The sequence below is a fragment of the Entelurus aequoreus genome, linkage group LG05, assembly GCF_033978785.1.
Source record: "Entelurus aequoreus isolate RoL-2023_Sb linkage group LG05, RoL_Eaeq_v1.1, whole genome shotgun sequence".
Lineage (NCBI taxonomy): Eukaryota > Metazoa > Chordata > Actinopteri > Syngnathiformes > Syngnathidae > Entelurus > Entelurus aequoreus.
This window is the reverse complement of record NC_084735.1, coordinates 75,575,515-75,596,311: the sequence shown is the minus strand read 5'-3', so window position 1 is coordinate 75,596,311 and position 20,797 is coordinate 75,575,515. Positions and strand designations below refer to the sequence as shown.

The 20,797-nt window shown below is 36.8% G+C and overlaps 1 protein-coding gene across 2 annotated transcripts in view; it reads right to left on the bottom strand.

Moving 5' to 3' along the window:
• The window catches only part of klf5l (Kruppel like factor 5 like), a 90,404-nt gene that overhangs the window by 53,224 nt on the left and 16,383 nt on the right, over positions 1 to 20,797 (bottom strand). Inside the window, exons 2-3 of one of the 2 annotated variants that reach the window (XM_062048915.1) lie at positions 7,456 to 7,533; positions 3,141 to 3,176 (exon numbers count right to left, since the gene is read on the bottom strand). The gene's annotated coding sequence lies outside the window, so the exon portion shown is untranslated. The remainder of the gene's footprint in view (positions 1 to 3,140; positions 3,177 to 7,455; positions 7,534 to 20,797) is intronic. The other variant, XM_062048917.1, reaches the window with a different exon arrangement.

The window sequence follows — 20,797 nt, the reverse complement described above, 5'->3', positions numbered from 1 at the left end:
TTTTAACTTGCACTTACAGATGTAGCGACAAACTGTAGTTACTGACCGTGGTTTTCTAAAGTGTTCCTGAGCCCATGTGGTGATATCCTTTACACACTGATGTCGCTTTTGGATGCAGTACCGTCTGAGGGATCGAAGGTCCGTAATATCATCGCTAACGTGCAGTGGTTTCTCCAGATTCTCTGAACCCTTTGATGATATTACGGACCGTAGATGGTGAAATACCTAAATCCCTTGCAATAGCTGGTTGAGAAATGTTGTTCTTGAACTGTTCGACAATTTGCTCGCGCATTTGTTCACAAAGTGGTGACCCTCGCCCCATCCTTGTTTGTGAATGACTGAGCATTTCATGGAAGCTGCTTTGTATACCCAATCACGGCACCCACCTGTTCCCAATTAGCCTGTTCACCTGTGGGATGTTCCAAATAAGTGTTTGATGAGCATTCCTCAACTTTCTCGGTCTTTTTTGCCACTTGTGCCAGCTTTTTTGAAACATGCTGCAGGCATCAAATTCCAAATGAGCTAATATTTGCGAAAGAATAACAACGTTTTCCAGTTTGAACTTTAAGTATTTTGTCTTTGCAGTCTATTCAATTGAATATAAGTTGAAAAGGATTTGCAAATCATTTTATTCTGTTTTTGTTTACCATTTACACAACGTGCCAACTTCACTGGTTTTGTAAAAATCTCAACAAAGCAATAAATAAACACAATATGTAGCTTGACTGTTATTATGCAGACAGTCAGTCGCTTTGCAGGCCTGTTGTAAAAACGACCAGACATTTTTTACACCTTATCTACTCAGACATGATGCATCAATGGATCACAGTTTTATGGCTGACGTGCGACCATTAAAGAGTCAGACTTATTTTACAGCCTTTGTTGTCCTGGAAACCGTGTGTTAGGTTCGTACACCAAAATTACAATACCATTTTTTTTATCATTTTGATTGAGTTTCGATGCCAAGCCAAACATGCTAGTAAATTTAAAAAATACAGGTATTATTTACTCTATATAGGACACTGGCACAACATACAAAGAAATCACTCATTCCAAAGTATATGAAGTATGTTAAATCATTAACAATAACAAAGACCTCCATTTCTTATCAGCGAGTGAACTAATGCAGTTTATGGCCATAAGTTATGAGAGCTATATAGCGCAATGCACCAATACATTGCACAACATTCCCCGTCTGGAGGGGAAACCATAAACGTAAAATAGGTCCTTAATTATGGCTCTTACAAGAACAAAACGATATACCTGACGTGACCTAACGTGGACGTATTCTTGCTAAAGACAGGACAGGAAGTGAGATATATATTTCACAACTCCTTCCTGATAGTCCTGCCGGATGCGTGACCATACATGGGCATGAGGAAGCACAGGAATTCATTGGGCCGCTGACACACAGATGACATCATCACAAGCCGTGGCGACCAACATGCTTCTGCCGGATTTTGAATCATAAACAAAGCAGGTGGTCAATCCCCCTTTTTTTTTTCTTTCTTTTTTTTACCCCCCCCAAAGACTTAAATCTCCCACCCTATCAAGTTACTGGTGGGGGAGGTGACACGCAGGAGAAAAGAAAGGCATTATTAAGTCTTCATTGTTGGTGTGTTAAGTGGAAAAAAAGTGCTCACAAAAGCTCACATGACACAAAAAGTATTTTACAGTGCAATAAAACAATTCTGTAACTTTTTTTTTCTTCCAAAATGCCATTTCTGGCATATTTTACGCAGTACTAAACGTGTACAACTAATGTGACCAGTACTCCCGCTAGTTATTAATGATAACCAAACAGAAAGACTGCTAATTAGACATAATGTCAGTGGGCCAGTGCTTCTCATTTATTTCCTGTCCCGACCCTTAGGGGTCGGGACATTTTATCCCGACCCCCTGGATTTAATAATTATTGAGTACTTTTTACATTCCTTTATCTGTACATGAGTACAGTTGCATTATTTATGCCACTGACGACTAAATTTTTTTGTTTCATTCCTGTCACAGACCTCTTCATACCTTCATCTACGCACACGTGTTCCTGTGTACTTACTATTTCTGCTGGCCACAACAAGAATTGTTTTTAATTAAAAAAATATATATATTTCTTTGATGCGCCTGAAAGAGTGGCAGCACATCACAGTAGCTCCTTTGACTTCCTTCATTTTACTTTATTTTTGGTATTATTCTCAACTTTTCTTGCTTTTTTTTTTTTTATCACTTATCTTTTATTACCTGACCGCTTCTATGTTAGCTACCTCTCTTTGTTTATAATTTATATTTTCTGCTGGATCTACTCTCTATTTTATGCTGCCCTTTTTTTTGTTGTTGCTGCAGCTGTTACATATACATGGTATTGTACATGGTAATTGTCATGTATTGCATATAATATATACAAATAATATAATATAATAATATAATATATCAGTATATATTATATACTGTATATATATTATGTAAATATTACATATATGTTATATTTTATATTGCTTCTATGGTACATTTTTTTGTCTACTTTAAACCTTTTGTTTTCGCCCTCTTTTTGTGCCCTTGTGTGCATTGTCCTTTCCATCCTTACCCTTTCCATCCTTTGTAACTGAGCTACTGTGTGGAACAATTTCCCTTGTCGATCAATAAAGTTTGTCTAAGTCTAAGTCTAATTTATTAGCCTAAGCACTGCTGCCACCTAGCTACATGCTTGTGTATCGTTCTAACATGAATACTAAAGTGTAGACCCAAATAATGAAAGTCTGCCCTGCTGCGCGACTATTTGAGAAACGCTGTATGAGGCTATTGCTTGCTCATGAAATATTTAGCTATACAAAAATAAGATAATATCTAATAACAATGTATTTTTAAAAACCCATGCAAAGATAAGAACAATTATACAAATAAAAAACACATCTAAACCATAAAAATGCAACTAATAACTGTTTGAAGAATACATTTTTGGAGTAAATACTATGTTAAATATGTAATAAGAATAAATGAATATAAAAGAGCTAGCAAAATTCTAATAATAACAATAATTAGATTTCGTCTGATTTTATATGTCTCTTGTTGCTAGGCAGAATTAGTGTCGGGAACATTGACTTGTGCCTCAATTCAAAACAGACAAAAAAAAACAACTCACTTACCCAGCAACTTGGCCAGGAATGATCCGCTGCATGGCACTGCAGAGAAAAAGGACAGGGAGAGTCGGCATTAACCTCGAAGAAAAACACAGGAAATGGCAAACAAAAATGGCACTTTTTATATTACAAAGCTTTGCAAAACATTTAAGTGATTTTTGTCAATATTGTGGTGGGGCAGTGGTCCACTTGCCCCCAATGCAAACTTATGACTGATTGCTAAGAGTTTTGGCAACCGTTGTTTAAAGGGCCACTCTAATGCGGACAACATTGGCACCTATTTCATAGTTCTGGACCTAAAAATGATGTTTACACGTAAAATTCCTCCCAAAATAGACACAGTAGGGACATAAGGCTTATTTTCTAACAAGTTTTAGCACATTTTTAAACATCCACTTTTAGCTATAAAATGTGGGCGGGCCTTCATCAGCCTGCTGATGACACCTACTGAAGAATAGGGGCAATTTCATATTGTGTAGTTTGTAGTTTGGTAGCATCGTCATCCCAAATCATCTTACTTTAAAGCGGAATTTGAAAGAATGAGCAAAAATGTTTGGATTGTTTTAATGATTCTGACTTTGGCGAAGAAAGGTTTCGACCGGCGTTTGGACTTAAAAAAAAGAAGAGTAAAAGACTCAAACTAAAGGAGCACCTTCGAGTAGAGAAAGACTGAGTCACAACCTGCAAAAAAACCGAGAGAAACGAGTAAGCCGCTAGTATTTTATTTTGTGTCCTCTTCTCCTGATGTTTTCCTCAAGATGCCCGAGAAAATGCTGAAAGAGCTTGAGCGGGGAAGTTCAGAAATGGTGATTCTTTTATATGAAATGTTTGCTCATAATGTGAACCATATCAGTTTTGAAGAAATCATGGACCAGGGCGACAAAAACATGCGCCACATCCGGTCTGGCAATGAAAAGGGGCGTTCCGAATGCATTTATTTATCTACAAATGACTCAAAAATGAATTGACATGATGGTAAATGACTGCCAACTTCATTTTTAGCAGCAAAAATACACTGTAAAAAAAACAAATCAGGGCACCCGGACGGAACCCACGCAGTCACGGGGAGAACATGCAAACTCCACACCACAGAAAGACCCAGAGCCTGGGGATTTAACCCAGGACATTCTCAACGCAATGCACAAGCGCTAACCACTGTTTCACTGTATCGAGTATCTGCCTGTGTTTCTGAAAAATTAAGATTTTAACATGAAAGTATTTGTACAACCTTTCACTGGACAACTCACGACATGTTCCTTCAAGTGAGCTGTTCAAAATCAGCCTTAAATGATCCGTATCTGTTGAACAGCTGCTTGCAACCAGTTCCAACTCACTTAAACACACAGCCTGGTTCATTTCGAAGCAGTTTGCAATGAAGCGCATAGACATAACCCCTTAAAGTCTGAAACGACTTGACACAAAAATACAAGAAAACATGTTGCTAGCCTAAACTAGGCTAATGCTTTAACACAGCCTCCTAAAACAATCATGGTATGCTGTAAATGTAGATGTACAATCTGCAAAATTTAATTTGGACAGAATAATACCGTACATTTCAGAGCAAGGGTGTCAAAGTCAAGGCCAGATCCGGCCCACAAATGAATGACCTAAGGCCCCCGGGATGAAATTTGATTAGTATTAGAACCGTCCCGCAGGACACAGCCGCCTGCTGCTGTTTGGCACGCATCAACACTCCATCAGTGTCATGGGGTCCCAGGGACCCCATCAAGTCATAAAAATGGGTTACCACAGTACATTTTTGGGGTCCCACTTTTTTGTAAGCGTTTTGAAAACAAATGATAAATGTATGCATTATCCTGTTATATCTCACATTCTATATTGTTTTTTTGGAAAAATGTTGTCATAAACTTTACTTGATTCATTAAAAAAAAAATGATACAAAAGAAAATGCATACATAAATGTATTCAGTTATAAACATTCATTCACTTTCTTCTTTCCTTCATGGATTTACCGCTGCCAGTTTTTTTTTTCTACATTTTTATTGTCATATTTTCAGAATGAGTTTGTTCTATTTTTGGCCAAAGTAAGACAAGGAAAACAATATGATTTATTTTTTAGTTTTAATGCCATGATTTTAATAGTCCGGCCCGCGTGTGCACAGATTTTCCTCCATGCGGCCCCTGAGCTAAAATGAGTTTGACACCCCTGTTTTAGAGTATTTACATGCTTGTGACATTACAATATTTGCAAATGCATTGTACAATTTTTCATTATTTTCACAGTAAAGTCATGTGTTTTCTACGTATTATAACCATATTAATTTAGGTTACCTACTGTTTCTTGGTTTGCAGGCGTCCACTGCATTTACTGCTGTGATAAACTATTTTTTGATTTATTGAACAATTGCTTGCCGTAGTTTATAACGATCATTTTTTTTACCCCTTTTAGTGAATTGTCGGTCATCTAGATACTGAGGTTGTCTTCAAGAAAAAGCAGGATTGCAGTACCGGGCTGCCACCTGCAGAAGCGCCGCAAACTCAGTCGAAAGAAGGAGTTGAGAACATTCAACTGGGGATAAATGAACAATTAACGGCTCAACAATCGCCTCTAGTCATGACACACACTAATCTATCAGCATCGGGTTTTCCGGCGCTACAAGCCAGCGTGACAGCAGTGTAACATCAGCCGCCCTTACACGTGACGTGTGTAAACTGATGCACCCTTCAGTGGACGCCAGCCAAGCGGCGCTTCATTTACGAGGAATTCATATGATGTGTGTGTGTGTGTTCTTGTATTTGTACCCTTCTTGAGACATCAACAAGGAAAAGTACCGTCCATATGAGGACCGGTGAACAAGTTAGGACATAAATCATGGTCCCAATACGCAAAACCATTGCATCTAATAGAGAATGTCTCATTTGCACCCCTGGTGGTGAAATCTGTCAAAATGAGGGTGGTCCCAAAAAGGAGGGATTTTTCAAATTGACTGTGTCGGTTTTAAAAGTGCTCCCCCTCAGGTCAACATATGAAATAACAAGTGTGTGCAAAAATTTGAAGTGCTCCCCCTCTGGTCAACATATGTGATAACAAGTGTGTGTAAGAAATTGAAATGCGCCCCCTTTGGCTAAAATTAATTTAAAAAAAAATATATATATATATATTTATATAGAGACATACTGTAATAACATGAAGTAAATAATGAAGATTAAAAATCAATTACAAACAAAAAATTCCCCCCAAAATAAATGAACTAAAAGCAGCCTTTTTCTCACAATGTGTTGACTGTTTTCTCATAAAATCGGGAACAATTTATCATATACTTTCTGTTTCTCTTATATGGCAATATTTTCTTGTAAAATTATTAATTTTTTTATGTAAAATGATTACTTTTAATTTGTAAAATTATTACTTTTTAATGCAAAATGGCGACATTTGTCATATAGAATTCTGACTTTTATCACAATATTGCCAATTTGTTTGTTGTTCTTGTAAAATAGTGACATTTGCGGAGTAAAATTACGACTTTTGTCAAGTAAAATTCGGATTATTATTATAAAATTGCCAAAATGTTAAAGTCTTCTTATAAAATTCCGACTGTTATTGAGTAAAATTCCAACTTTTATCGTAATATTGCACAATTGTTCAGTTTTTCTTGTAAAATTTTGACTGCCGTTGGGTAAAATTACGACTTTTATTACAATACTGCCAACATTCCAAGTTTTTCTTGTGAAATTGTGACCTTTTTCATGTGAAATTCCAACTCATTTTTCACAATAAGCTTTTTTAATATATTTTTCGGAGGTCTCAAGAAGGTAACAAATACCAGAATGTGTGTGTGTGTGTGTGTGTGTGTGTGTGTGTGTGTGTGTGTGTGTGTGTGTGTGTGTGTGTGTGTGTGTGTGTGTGTGTGTGTGTGTGTGTGTGTGTGTGTGTGTGTGTGTGTGTGTATTCCAGCTTCTTGTTCGGGTGACATCCTAGTGTAACAATGCTTTGGCGCCATTCTCGCTTTTCCCATCTTAGTCCAGGTTCGAAGTTTGGGATGATGCCATGATTTAAGTCATGCGCGTTCAAAACTTGTTTCCTGCTCTAAATTGACCCCAATGTCCCATTTGTTTAGGCTTTAAGCACAAGGGGAACACTGTTACTCATGCATGCTGAAAGTAACATTATACCGTCTAACGACTGCACGCTGATGACTTTATCTGCGCCGTTGTGTGATGAATTAGCAAATTCATGAATAATAAGTGAGTGTCATGCAGTTTAAGCAGTTGACACCAAATACTTGGAGACACTTTGACCATCTGGTCATTTATTAAGAACAGAGCAGCAAAAAAACAAAAACAATGTTGGAATACTCACAAAATGCTGTCGGGCTATTCCTGCGAAATGGTGCTACTTGCTTGTTGTGTCTTGTTGTCTTTTTTTCCAACTCTTAATCTGATAACATAATATTCCATCAATCAATCAAACTGCATTTATATACTGTAACACACACACACACACACCCACCCACACACACACACACACACACACACACACATACACATACACACACACAGTACTATAAACAATAACAAAACATGGCACGGCACTGAGGTATGAAAAAAAAAAGCCACCTGTGAGGGGTCCACACTGAAGAATAACTAAAATTAACGCCATCTAAAAAGTTGTATAAAAATATTTTAAAATATATGTAAAAATAAATCTAAATAATACATGAATAAAAACCTAACATTGGAAAAATAATATAAGTAATAATAGTCAAATAAAAAATAACTGAATATGAATTAAGAAGATAAGAAGAGTTTAAAGGTGAACTGCACTTTTTATTATTTATTTTGCCAATGGGTTACAATCATTATGAGACACAAGAACATATATGTATTTTTTAAAAAAATGTATTCTAAAGATTTAAAAAAATGCTTGTAAGATGCAGCTAATGGGGGCCTCCTATGTTACATACAAAGCCTTCTAAATTATCTTCAAAAACCTCCATCAACATTCTAAGCATGTGTATAATTTAGTGACGACACGTTCATAACAATATGTAATATGTACAATATTTTGGTCATTTTAATCAATACCCGAACTTCTTTCCTGGGCGCATTTATTTGAATGCCTATAGCAACTTCCTGTGTTACTACTTCATGTGTGCGTGTGTTTGCTAATCATGGCAGACCTGGTGGTAGGCGACTATTTTTGTACAAATGTGGATTCACAACCTTATCTTTTTGAAGCTGAATATACGGAGGATGAACTGTTGCTTATAGAAGCTGAGCGAGCATGAGGAGAGGAGCAGACTGTGACGGTGGCCAAGAGAGTCAGGACCGGCGGGACTTGCCAAGCTATGGCGATAATACGGAGAGCTTCTGCTGCACTGAGTGGCACAAAATTTTACTACGGATAGAAAGGATTCTGTATCTGGCAAGGAGGACACTGCATGATGACGAAAGATGAAATGTCTGTGCTAACATACGCTGTATTGGTACAAGCTTTTTTCATCTATTGTTCCCAAAATCAACTGGGAAAAAAAATGTCTATGGAGTGAGTCACTATAATATTGATCATGATACCCGCAACAGTACAAACGCTGTCGAGCTAGCGGTGGACAGAGAAAACAGGAAATGTGGGCTAATACTTTACAGATACCGTAATATGATTGTTCATGTATTAGTCAGTACAGATTGGTTTCCTGAAAGCTTTGTTTTGTCCTGCATGGCTGAACTGCAGGACATGCACTGCCACCCATGACATGCTGTCTAAAATGCAGTTAAAAGGGCTTTCTATTGGTCCTCTGTCATCAACACACACACAGCACTGTACTAGTGTGCATCACCAGCGTAACTGTGCAAACTGGTGCTGTGTCTCCGAGTGATTTCCCCTATAGACAACATATAAGGATTAAAACGATTGGGGCCTGAACTTGAGCCTTGGGGAGCCCCACACCCTATTTCCATACATGAAATATTGAATTACTCAAAATCTATATTAACCTATCTAAGGAAACTTTTTTGTACAAGATTCCTAAAAAGATGACTCATTTAAGTAACAGGAGTGAGATTTTAGCATATATATATATATATATATATATATATATATATATATATATATATATATATATATATATATATATATATATGTATATACACACAGTATATGCCAACAGTTTGGACACACCTTCTCATTTCAATGTGTTTTCTTTATTTTCATGACTATTTACATTGTAGATTGTCACTGAAGGCATCAAAACTATGACACCTGTGAAGTGAAAACCATTTCAGTTGACTACCTCTTGAAGCTCATCCAGAGAATGCCAAGAGTGTGCAAAGCAGTAATCATGGACAAGGGTGGCTATTTTGAAGAAATTAAAATATAAAACATGTTTTCAGGAGTACAATACTCCACATGTGTTCATTCATAGTTTTGATGCCTTCAGTGACAATCTACAATGTAAATAGCCATAAAAAAAAGAGATAATGCATTGAATGAGAAGGTGTGTCCAAACTTTTGGCCTGTATGGTAAATGGGTTGTACTTGTAAAATGATAATTGAGGTAACAGGACTGAGCGACGATTTGAACAACCCCAGTCATAGCTGAAATATCACGGAATATACTGTGGCCTGCAGAGGATCTAAATCAGGGATATCCAAACTTTTTCCTCCGAGGGACACGTCCTGAAAAATCAAAGAATGCCAAGGAGCTTTTTTATTTAGATATTTAAAAAAAAATTGAAATGGTTTAAGATCAATATAAATACTGTATGTATAATTAAAGACAATGTTTGTGTTATTTTTAGTAATCAGTGTCAACCTTTCGGCTTGTCCTCTTCAAATGTGTCTTTTTTGCTATATTTTACCCATTTTTAAAAAAAAATTCTCTTGTTCAATTTTCATTTCTACAATGTGCTACGGGCCAATAAAAAACAATCCACAAGCTGCAAATGGCCCCTGGGCATTACTTTGGAGAGCCCTGATCTAAAATAATGGCACTGTCTGTGGACCATGTATTTCACATTTTTGTAATGTATCATTGCAACAGGACTGAAAAGCCAGAGACACACCTTGAGAGTGGATTTTGACAAAATTAGGAAAATTAACAACTTTTTTTAAAGGTTTTAAATTATTATATTTTTACCCATGCCTTGGGCACTAATACACCCCCATACCATCGCAGATGCTGGCTTTTCAACTTTGCACCTATAACAATCCGGATGGTTCTTTTCCTCTTTGTACCGGACGTCCACAGTTTCCAAAAACAATTTGAAATGTGGACTCGTCAGACCACTTTTACACTTTGCTTCAGTCCATCTTAGATGAGCTCGGGCCCAGCGAAGCCGGCGGCGTTTCTGGGTGTTGTTGATAAATGGCTTTCGCTTTGCATAGTAGAGTTTTAACTTGCACTTACAGATGTAGCGACCAACTGTAGTAACTGACAGTGGTTTTTTGAAGTGTGCCTGAGCCCATGTGGTGATATCCTTTACACACTGATGTCGGTTTTTGATGCGGTACCGTCCGAGCGATCATTAAGTCTAATTTTAGAAAACAAATTATGTTTTAGTGTTTAAGGTACTTTAAATAAATATTTCAATTGTATTTATTAAATATGCAATTAGATCAATGTGCAGGACTCCTTTTTTAACAAAAAATAATAATTTTCTAGTTAATTTTATCTTTCAATTAAACATTTAATTTTCTATGGACGCAAATAGCAGCGATTGGGTGGCCCAGTTCCGAGTTTTTCGGGATACGCACTGTCTCTCGGCTAATTGTTATGCTTCAGCTCGCGAGCTAAAATCCGTGTTACGAGTCTCCCCACTGGTGAATGCCACCACGAACCCCGTAAGATCCGACCAAAACATCCGGTGACTTACTCACTGGCGTTAGCTATCAGTCGTTTTCCCAACCATGATAAGGGCGAACGTGAGAGCGAAGGGAAGCGCTGAGAAGACGAAGCGGCGGATGATATTCACAGAACTGAAGAAAGAAATCAAAAACATGACGGAGCGTGCGGCTGACTTGGCGTAGCAGTCGGAGCGTACTACTGCTCATCTGCACCATACCGAATCAGAATGAGTCGATAACGCCAGCCAAGGACAGGTGAATGATATCTAAACGGCAGACATTTATCCACAAAAATATGGACAAGCTGCTGATGGTGTGTTTGACGGAGAAGCAGTTTAAAAGGATATACCAAGTACTTAATTTTTTGGTTGTACATTGTATTGTATTATTTTCCAAATAAAATGTAATTTCTCTTTTAAAAGGCATGTTAAATGCTAAAATTGTGCAGTTTTAATTTAAATTCATTTCAATGGGCGACACTGTTTTGTATGTATTGTTTTTCAAATCACCTGACATGTATACTGTGTATATGTACATCATTTATCCATTTTTGATTGTAATTTTTTATATACATGTTACAGGTTATATATCTTTTATTATTGAATGTATCAAATGTGATGAATATTTAATGGACCACAATGGAAACAAGCCTTTTGGCTTTTTGTGCCATCCATTTGCCTTTTTAAAGCATTAGATGGATTCAATTCTTTAAGATGTCAATAAACTTCTCAATCAATAGATTGAGAGTACCGTGTTAAATACCGTGTTTGTTTCCCTATATCGGTGCAAACGCTTTAAAACCATAATCCTACAAAACATCTCTTGGTGTGATGTGTGTGATACAAAAGGTACAGGACCACACTGCAAAAAGTCAGTGTTCAAAAACAAGGGGAAAAAAATACAAAAATTAAAGGTATTTTACTTGAACTAAGCAAAATTATCTGCCAATAGAACAAGAAAATTTGGCTTGTGAAGACTTTCCAAAACAAGTAAAATTAGCTAACCTCAATGAACCCCAACATACCTTAAAATAAGTATATTCTCACTGATAACAAGTGCACTTTTCTTGGTAGGAAAACAAATATGAGACCTTTTTTCTCAGTATGTTGAAAAATATTCTTAAACTAAGTAAATGCTAGTGCCATTATCTTGACATAATGATATGCGCTCGGCATTACATTTCTTGAAACCAGCAAACTTATACTAAAAACTAGTTTATTTTTCTTAATGGAAAGGCAACAAGGCAATCGCTTGTTACTCTCGGGGTCTACGAGCCGCTCATATATGTATATATATATGTATATATATATATATATATATATATATATATATATATATATATATATATATATATATATATATATATATATATATATATATATATATATACTGTATATATATATACAATATTTTTCGGACTATAAGTCGCAGTTTTTTTCATAGTTTGGCCGGGGGTGCGACTTATACTCAGGAGCGACTTATGTGTGAAATTATTAACACATTACCGTAAAATATCAAATAATATTATTTAGCTCATTCACGTAAGAGACTAGACGTATAAGATTTCATGGGATTTAGCGATTAGGAGTGACAGATTGTTTGGTAAACGTATAGCATGTTCTATATGTTATAGTTATTTGAATGACTCTTACCATAATATGTTACGTTAACATACCAGGCACGTTCTCAGTTGGTTATTTATGCGTCATATAACATATACTTATTCACTGTTCTTTTTTTTAAATTGCCTTTCAAATGTCTATTCTTGGTGTTGAGTTTTATCAAATACAATTCCCCCAAAAATGCGACTTATACTCCAGTGCGACTTATATATGTTTTTTCCCTTCTTTATTAGGCATTTTCGGCAGGTGCGACTTATACTCCGAAAAATACGGTATTTACAGCCCGGCCCATTTTTTTAAATTGTAATTTTGAACAATTTACCTGAATGTGCATGAACTATTTCTGTTCAAAATTGTTTGAAATGTCAAATGTTTAAATATTAACTGTCAATTTACTGTACTGTGCCAACTGTACTACTATAAGAGTACATCTTTTCTATTGTTTCATTGAAAATAAAACAGCAAAGTCCATTTGGCTGTCATCTGTTTCAATTATGAGACATAAGTGTGTCAAAGTCATGATTTTTTTATTTCATTCTTGAAATAAGAAATGATTACTTTGAAAAAGCAGTTTTATACTTGTTGTGAGTGTTGATGACACAGCTTTGCAACACTTAATATTCTAGTTTCAAGCATGTTTTTACTCAATATAGGTCATCAAATCTCAGCAACAAGCTGTAATATCTTACTGAGATCATTTAGGACCAAAAAAATTAAAACAAGTAAAACACTCTAACATACAATCTGCTTAGTGAGAAGAATTATCTTATCAGACAGAAAATAAGCAAATATCACCCTTATTTGAGATATTTAATCTTTATTAGATTTCAGTTTTTGCGGTGCATGGTTCGAACGGCTTCAAAGAAGACAGGTACCGGACTGACAACATTAACGCTCAGATGTTTCCCTGGAATCCATCAGCTCCCCCCGCGGCTGTTGTACCTTGTACCGGTTAATGCTTTGGTTGCAGTTGCCAAAACACTTCCAGGGTTTGAAAACCGGCCGTCATATCAGGAATGCTGCTAGTGACGCAACGGGAGGAAGTGATCGTAGGCTTTGCTGATGTGTGCAGGCAACCGGCGGGGAGAAAATAAGTTTGAGGGAGTTTGTTCAAACATGTACGGTCGCTCTTGCCCTAACAAATAATGATCCAACTTTGAAGCCTTTCTTGACAAACACACTATTGTCTACTTCAAAGTCATGCATTATGCAGTGAAATACCGTTGGACTATGATTAAAGTTTTATATCCTGACTCATTTTTAGCCAATAATTTATATGGCTGACATTTATATGGAAATGACATACTTGATAAAAGACCGGACGTGGACATTTTTACTTATTGTTGTAGTTTGCTGTCATTTCAAGGACACTAGGTGGTGATTTTTTTTTCGCAAGAATCATCAACAAAGCTGTCACTTTGAGGTATTACGCAAAACACATTTCCAAAAAACACACGTTTTTCATTGGAAAGAAACTGAAATCATGTTTCTCCAAAATATAAGAGTTTATGTATATTTTGTAGATACATGCTTTTCATTGCACAGAACCTACAAACATGTATCTCCAAAAGATATGACTTTGTAAATAATTTGGAGGTATGTGCTTTTCCTTGGACAGAAACTAAAAAAAAATGTACAGGTATCTTACAAATATATGACTTTGTACAAAACCCAAAACCAGTGAAGTTGGCACGTTGTGTAATTTGTGGGAAAAACAGAATACAATGATTTGCAAATCATTTTAAACTTATATTTAGGTGGAATTCTTTCCTATTCTTGCTTGATGTACAGCTTAAGTTGTTCAACAGTCCGGGGTTCTCCGTTGTGGTATTTTAGGCTTCATAATGCGCCACGCATTTTCAATGGGAGACAAGTCTGGACTACAGGCAGGCCAGTCTAGTACCTGCACTTTTTTTTACTATGAAGCCACGCTGTTGTAACACGTGGCTTGGCATTGTCTTGCTGAAATAAGCAGGGGCGTCCATGAAAAAGACGTTGCTTGGATGGCAACATATGTTGCTCCAAAACCTGTATGTACCTTTCAGCATTAATGGGGCCTTCACAGATGTGTAAGTTACCCATGCCTTGGGCACTAATACACCCCCATACCATCACAGATGCTGGCTTTTTAACTTTGCGCCTATAACAATCCAGGTGGTTCTTTTCCTCTTTGGTCCGGACGTCCACAGTTTCCAAAAACAATTTGAAATGTGGACTCGTCAGACCACTTTTACACTTTGCATCAGTCCATCTTAGATGAGCTCGGGCCCAGCAAAGCCGGCGGCGTTTCTGGGTGTTGTTGATAAATGGCTTTCACTTTGCATAGTAGAGTTTTATCTTGCACTTACAGATGTAGCGACAAACCGTAGTTACTGACAGTGGTTTTCTGAAGTGTTCCTTAGCCTGTGTGGTGATATCCTTTACACACTGATGTCGGTTTTTTGATTTCTCCAGATTCTCTGAACCTTTTGATTATATTATGGACCACAGATGGTGAAATCCCAAAATTCCTTGCAATAGCTGGTTGAGAAATGTTGTTCTTCAACAATTTGCTCACGCATTTGTTCACAAAGTGGTGACCCTCACCCCATCCTTGTTTGTGAATGACTGAGCATTTCATGGAAGCTGCTTTTATACCCAATCATGGCACCCACCTGTTCCCAATTAGCCTGTTCACCTGTGGGATATTCCAAATAAGTGTTTGATGAGCATTCCTCAACGTTCTCAGTCTTTTTTGCCACTTGTGCCAGCTTTTTTGAAACATGTTGCAGGCATCAAATTCCAAATAAGCTAATATTTGCAAAAAATAACAACGTTTACCAGTTCGAACGTTAAGTATCTTGTCTTTGCAGTCTATTCAATTGAATATAAGTTGAAAGGGATTTGCAAATCATTGTATTCTGTTTTTATTTACCATTTACACAACGTGCCAACTTCACTGGTTTTGGGTTTGTAAATAATTTGCGGATGCAATCTCTTTAATTGGACATAAACTAAAAACAAAAAATATGACTTTGTATATAATTTAGAGATACATTATTTTCCTTGGGCAGAAACTAAACACACTGATCTCCAAGTTATAAGTTTACAAATAATTTGAAAATATATGCTTTTCATTGGACATAAGATAAAAACGCGTATCTCCAAAAATAACCGAGTTTATATATGATTTGGAGATACATGGTTTTCATTAGGCAGAAGCTAAAAACGCTTATCTACAAAATGCATGAGTTTGTATATAATTTGATACATGATTTTCATCGGGCAGAAACTAAAAACACGTATATTTAAAATATGAGATTATTTATATGTTGGATATACATGCTTTTCATCGGACATAAACTTAAATCATGTATCGCCAAAATAGATAAGTATACCCAGTATTTACTTTGGAGATAAACGCTTTTCTTTGGACAGAAACTAAAAACACTTATCTCCAAAATATATGAGTTTATATATCATTTGGAGACATATGTTTTTCAATGGTCAGAAACTAAAAATATGTGCCTCCAAAACATAGTAGTTTATGTATAATTTGGAGATACATACTTTTCATTGGACAGAAACTAAAATCACTTATCTCCAAAACACATGAGTTTATATATACTTTAGAGCAGGGGTTGGCAAGCCAAAATGTTGAAAGAGCCATATTGGACCAAAAATACAAAAACAAATCTGTCTGGAGCCACAAAAAATTATACGCCATATTACATACAGATAGTGTGTAATGAGATATAAATTGATTTAAGAGGACTTAAAGGGAACTAAATGCACTCAAATATACCTACAAATGAGGCATAATGATGCAATATGTACATACAGCTAGCCTAAATAGCATGCTAGCATCGATTAGCTTGCAGTCATGCAGTGACCAAATATGCCCGATTAGCACTCCACGCAAGTCAATAACATCAACAAAACTCACCTTTGTGCATTCCGGCACAACGTTAAAAGTTTGGTGGACAAAATGAGACAAAAAGAAGTGGCATAAAACACGTCCTAGAAAGTCGGAGAAATTTATACATGTAAACCAGGGGTCGGCAACCCGCGGCTCTAGAGCCGCATGCGGCTCTTTAGCGCCGCCCTAGTGGCTCTCTGAAGCTTTTTCAAAAATGTATGAAAAATGGAAAAAGATGAGGGGAAAAAATATATATTTTTTGTTTTAATATGGTTTCTGTAGGAGGACAAACATGACACAAACCTCCCTAATTGTTATAAAGCACACTGTTTGTATTAAACATGCTTCACTGATTCGAGTATTTGGCGAGCGCCGTTTTGTCCTACTAATTTTGGCGGTCCTTGAACTCACCGTAGTGTATAACTTTCTCCGACTTTTTAGGACGTGTTTTATGCCACTTCTTTTTCTGTCTCATTTTGTCCACCAAACCTTTAACGTTGTGCGTGAATACACAAAGGTGAGTTTTGTTGATGTTATTGACTTGTGTGGAGTGCTAATCGGGCATATTTGGTCACTGCATGACTGCAAGCTAATCGATGCTAACATGCTATTTAGGCTAGCTATATGTACATATTGCATCATTATGCCTCATTTGTAGCTATATTTGAGCTCATTTAGTTTCCTTTAAGTCATCTCAATTCAATGTATATCTCATGACACACTATATGTATGTAATATCTTCCAATTTGTTGCGGCTCCAGACAGATTTGTTTTTGTATTTTTGGTCCAATATGGCTCTTTCAACATTTTGGGTTGCCGACCCCTGATGTAAACAAACTACGGTGAGTTCATGGACCACCAAAATTAGTAGGACAAAACGGCGCTCGCCAAATACTCGAATCAGTGAAGCAGGTTAATATAAACAGTGTGCTTTATAACAATTAAGGAGGTTTGTGTCATGTTTGTCCTCCTACAGAAACCATATTAAAACGAAAAATATATATTTTTTCCCCTCATCTTTTTCCATTTTTCATACATTTTTGAAAAAGCTCCAGAGAGCCATTAGAGCGGCGCTAAAGAGCCGTGGGTTGCCGACCCCGGCTTTAGAGATACATGCATGAGTTTATATATGACTTGAAAATACATGCTTTTCATTGGAAAAAACAAAAAACGTGTTTCTCCAAAACATATACGCGTATATATAATTTGGAGACATACAGTACAGGCCAAAAGTTTGGACACACCTTCTCATTCAATGTGTTTTCTTTATTTCCATGACTATTTACATTGTAGATTGTCACTGAAGGCATCAAAACTATGAATGAACTATGAAATGTGGAGTTATGTACTTAACAAAAAAAAGGGGAAATAAGTGAAAACATGTTTTATATTCTAGTTTCTTCAAAATAGCCACCCTTTGCTCTGATTACTGCTTTGCGCACTCTTGGCATTCTCTCGATGAGCTTCAAGAGGTAGTCACCTGAAATGGTTTTCACTTCACACGTGTCATAGTTTTGATGCCTTCAGTGACAATCTACAATGTAAATAGTCATGAAAATAAAGAAAACACATTGAAATGAGAAGGTGTGTCCAAACCTTTGGCCTGTACTGTATGTTTTTCAATGGCCAGAAACTAAAACACGTACCTCCAAAACATTGCAGTTTACATATAATTTGGAGATGCATTATTTTCATTGGGCAGAAACAAATATCATGTACCTCCACAATATGTGAGTTCAATAAAAAGTTAAAATTTATGGATTTACATACTTTTCCATTGGACAGAAACTAAAAAAAGTTTATATATAATTTGAAGACACATGCATGAGTTTACCGGTATATACCACATGCTTTTCATTGGACAGAATAGTTTTTCGGTATGTACACTTAATTTAAAACTCTAACTTTGAACGTTATGGAGCAAACATGAATAAAATCACAGTTAGAAAAAAACTAACAATTTTCAGTTGAAACGGTATTGTGTAAACTTTTTACGTTTCGTGGGACGGACGTGTGGCCTTCGATGGCTGACGTTCACCAGCGGCAAAAACACGTCAAAGAGGAGTTTTCCACTCAGCAGTGACATATTTAAGGTCCATTTTTTAGCGGGCGTCATAAGTCCGTAGGTGGGCTGACTCATGCTCAGCAATGTACTCACACAAGCCTGCACGCAAAGCCCATTTTCACAGCGAGGACTAAGAAAGAGAGAACAAAAGGTCTGTCTTTACAAAAACAAAACATTTAGTCACTATAGGAACCATAAAAAAACACAAAGTTAATAGTATAGATTATACTGTGAGATTACATACTGGTTAGTGTAGTTTTATTTGTATTATGCATAAAACCCCCCGCTGTATTGTTCTCGAAAGTCTTCCCGCAAACAAGATGAAACAGACTTTCATTTTTGCGCAATTTAGTTTTTAAAATGAATGACCTTGCAAAAGAGAATGACACATTCTTTTGTCGTCGCGTGTTTTCCCTGAGATTGCGCCAACAAAAGCCACATTATGGTGCGACCTTTGACCGGGAGCTTTGTGACAGGTACTGTATGGGAACAGGATGGATGGATGAAGGCGTCCGATGACTGTTTAAACACTTCAAGCCTTACAGAGAAATACTCCATCATACACACACACGTTTACACTACGACAAACTACACGCCCAACACTTCATATAACGTAATTACGTAAGTGCCGTTCATTTGTTTTCATGTTGTACTTTGGGCTCTCGTTCCTGTTTGAAAGAACCTGATTGCACACTAACATTAAACATAATCCCAACACTAACCATTAATCCTAACCACAACCTCAAACCTTAACCCAACACTATTTATCACAGAAACCCCAACCCTTAAAATAGTCCAAACCCGAAACTCAACATTAAACCCAAGACTAACTCTATCCCCAAGTATAGATCTACTCTAACCTATTTATACCCTTACCCCTAACTATACTAATTACCCAGCAAGTACAAGACATTAAAACCACGTTGAGAACTTGTTGAATTAGGTCCTGACGTTGAACAACTCAAACATAACGTTGAAATAACATGATTGATTTGACCTTTGAATATTGTTAATTTCCCGAACAATATTCTACAACACAAATACAACGTTGAAACAACATGCTTTTGGACGACGTTTAGTCAATGTCAGGTTATGATGTCGATTTGACCTTTGGAATTTGATAATTTCCCAACCAACAACGTGGCTCTAACGTTGGAGATCAACGTTGTCTCAATTTACAAATACAACTATTTTGCAATGTTGTTTGAAAGTCAGTTTTAAAGGACATGTATGTATAATCAACGTTGTATCCAAGGTTTCTCGTTGTATCCGATTGGGTTGAGTTTTTTCTTGCCCTGATGTATGATCTGAGCCGATGATGTCGTTGTGGCTTGTGCAGCCCTTTGAGACACTTGTGGTTAAGGGCTATATAAACAAACTTTGATTGATTGATTGAACAATATGAAGTAACCCACACCCAAACTCTTAATCCAATCCCAATTCTTACTGTAACTCTAAACCCCAACCACAGCTTAAACCCTAACCGTAAATCGAATAATATTTCTAAACCCTAACATAAACAATTCTACACAACCCAAACTATAACTCCAATCCTTACTCTAACCCTAAACCCAAAGTGGCCTAAACCCCAACCCCAATCTCAAACCCAACTCTAAATGAAACCCCCAATCATAATTCCAACCCTTAACACTAACCATCCTCATAGATCTAACCTTACATCTAAACAGAAACTAACCCTAACCCTCGTTCTAACCCAGTAAAAACCTCCAGCTGTAGAGCGTTTTCCACTCGAGCTCCAGTGCTCTGGAATGCCTTACCAGCAACAATTAGAGATGTTACCTTGGTAGAAGCGTTCAAGTTCTGCCTTAAAACTCATTTATATACTCTAGCCTTTGAATAGACCCCTTTTTGAACCGGTTGATCTGCCGCTTTTCTGCAATGCTCCACCCCTCTCCTGCTTGGAGAGGTTACGAGGTAACAGTCTTGGGGAGGCGAGATGGACCATTTGTTAGACCACTCTTCCATGCAAAACCATAGACATCTCTGCGTAGGTGACTGAACGAGCCTGGAAGAAGATAGACCACCCCCCGTCTGTTGGTTTCCCGATGGACCGGACTCCCACTTTATCTATTAATTTAACAACTAATACATTTTAAAATTCTTGATTCAACAATTCAATAACTGTACTCACTTGACATCCATTGCAGCTGGTCACCCTGGACGGGGGCTTCCTACATCTGCGATCCCTTCTCAAGGTTTCTTCCTTTTCCCCATCTGGGGTTTTTGGAGTTTGTCCTTGCCTGAATGTGGTTT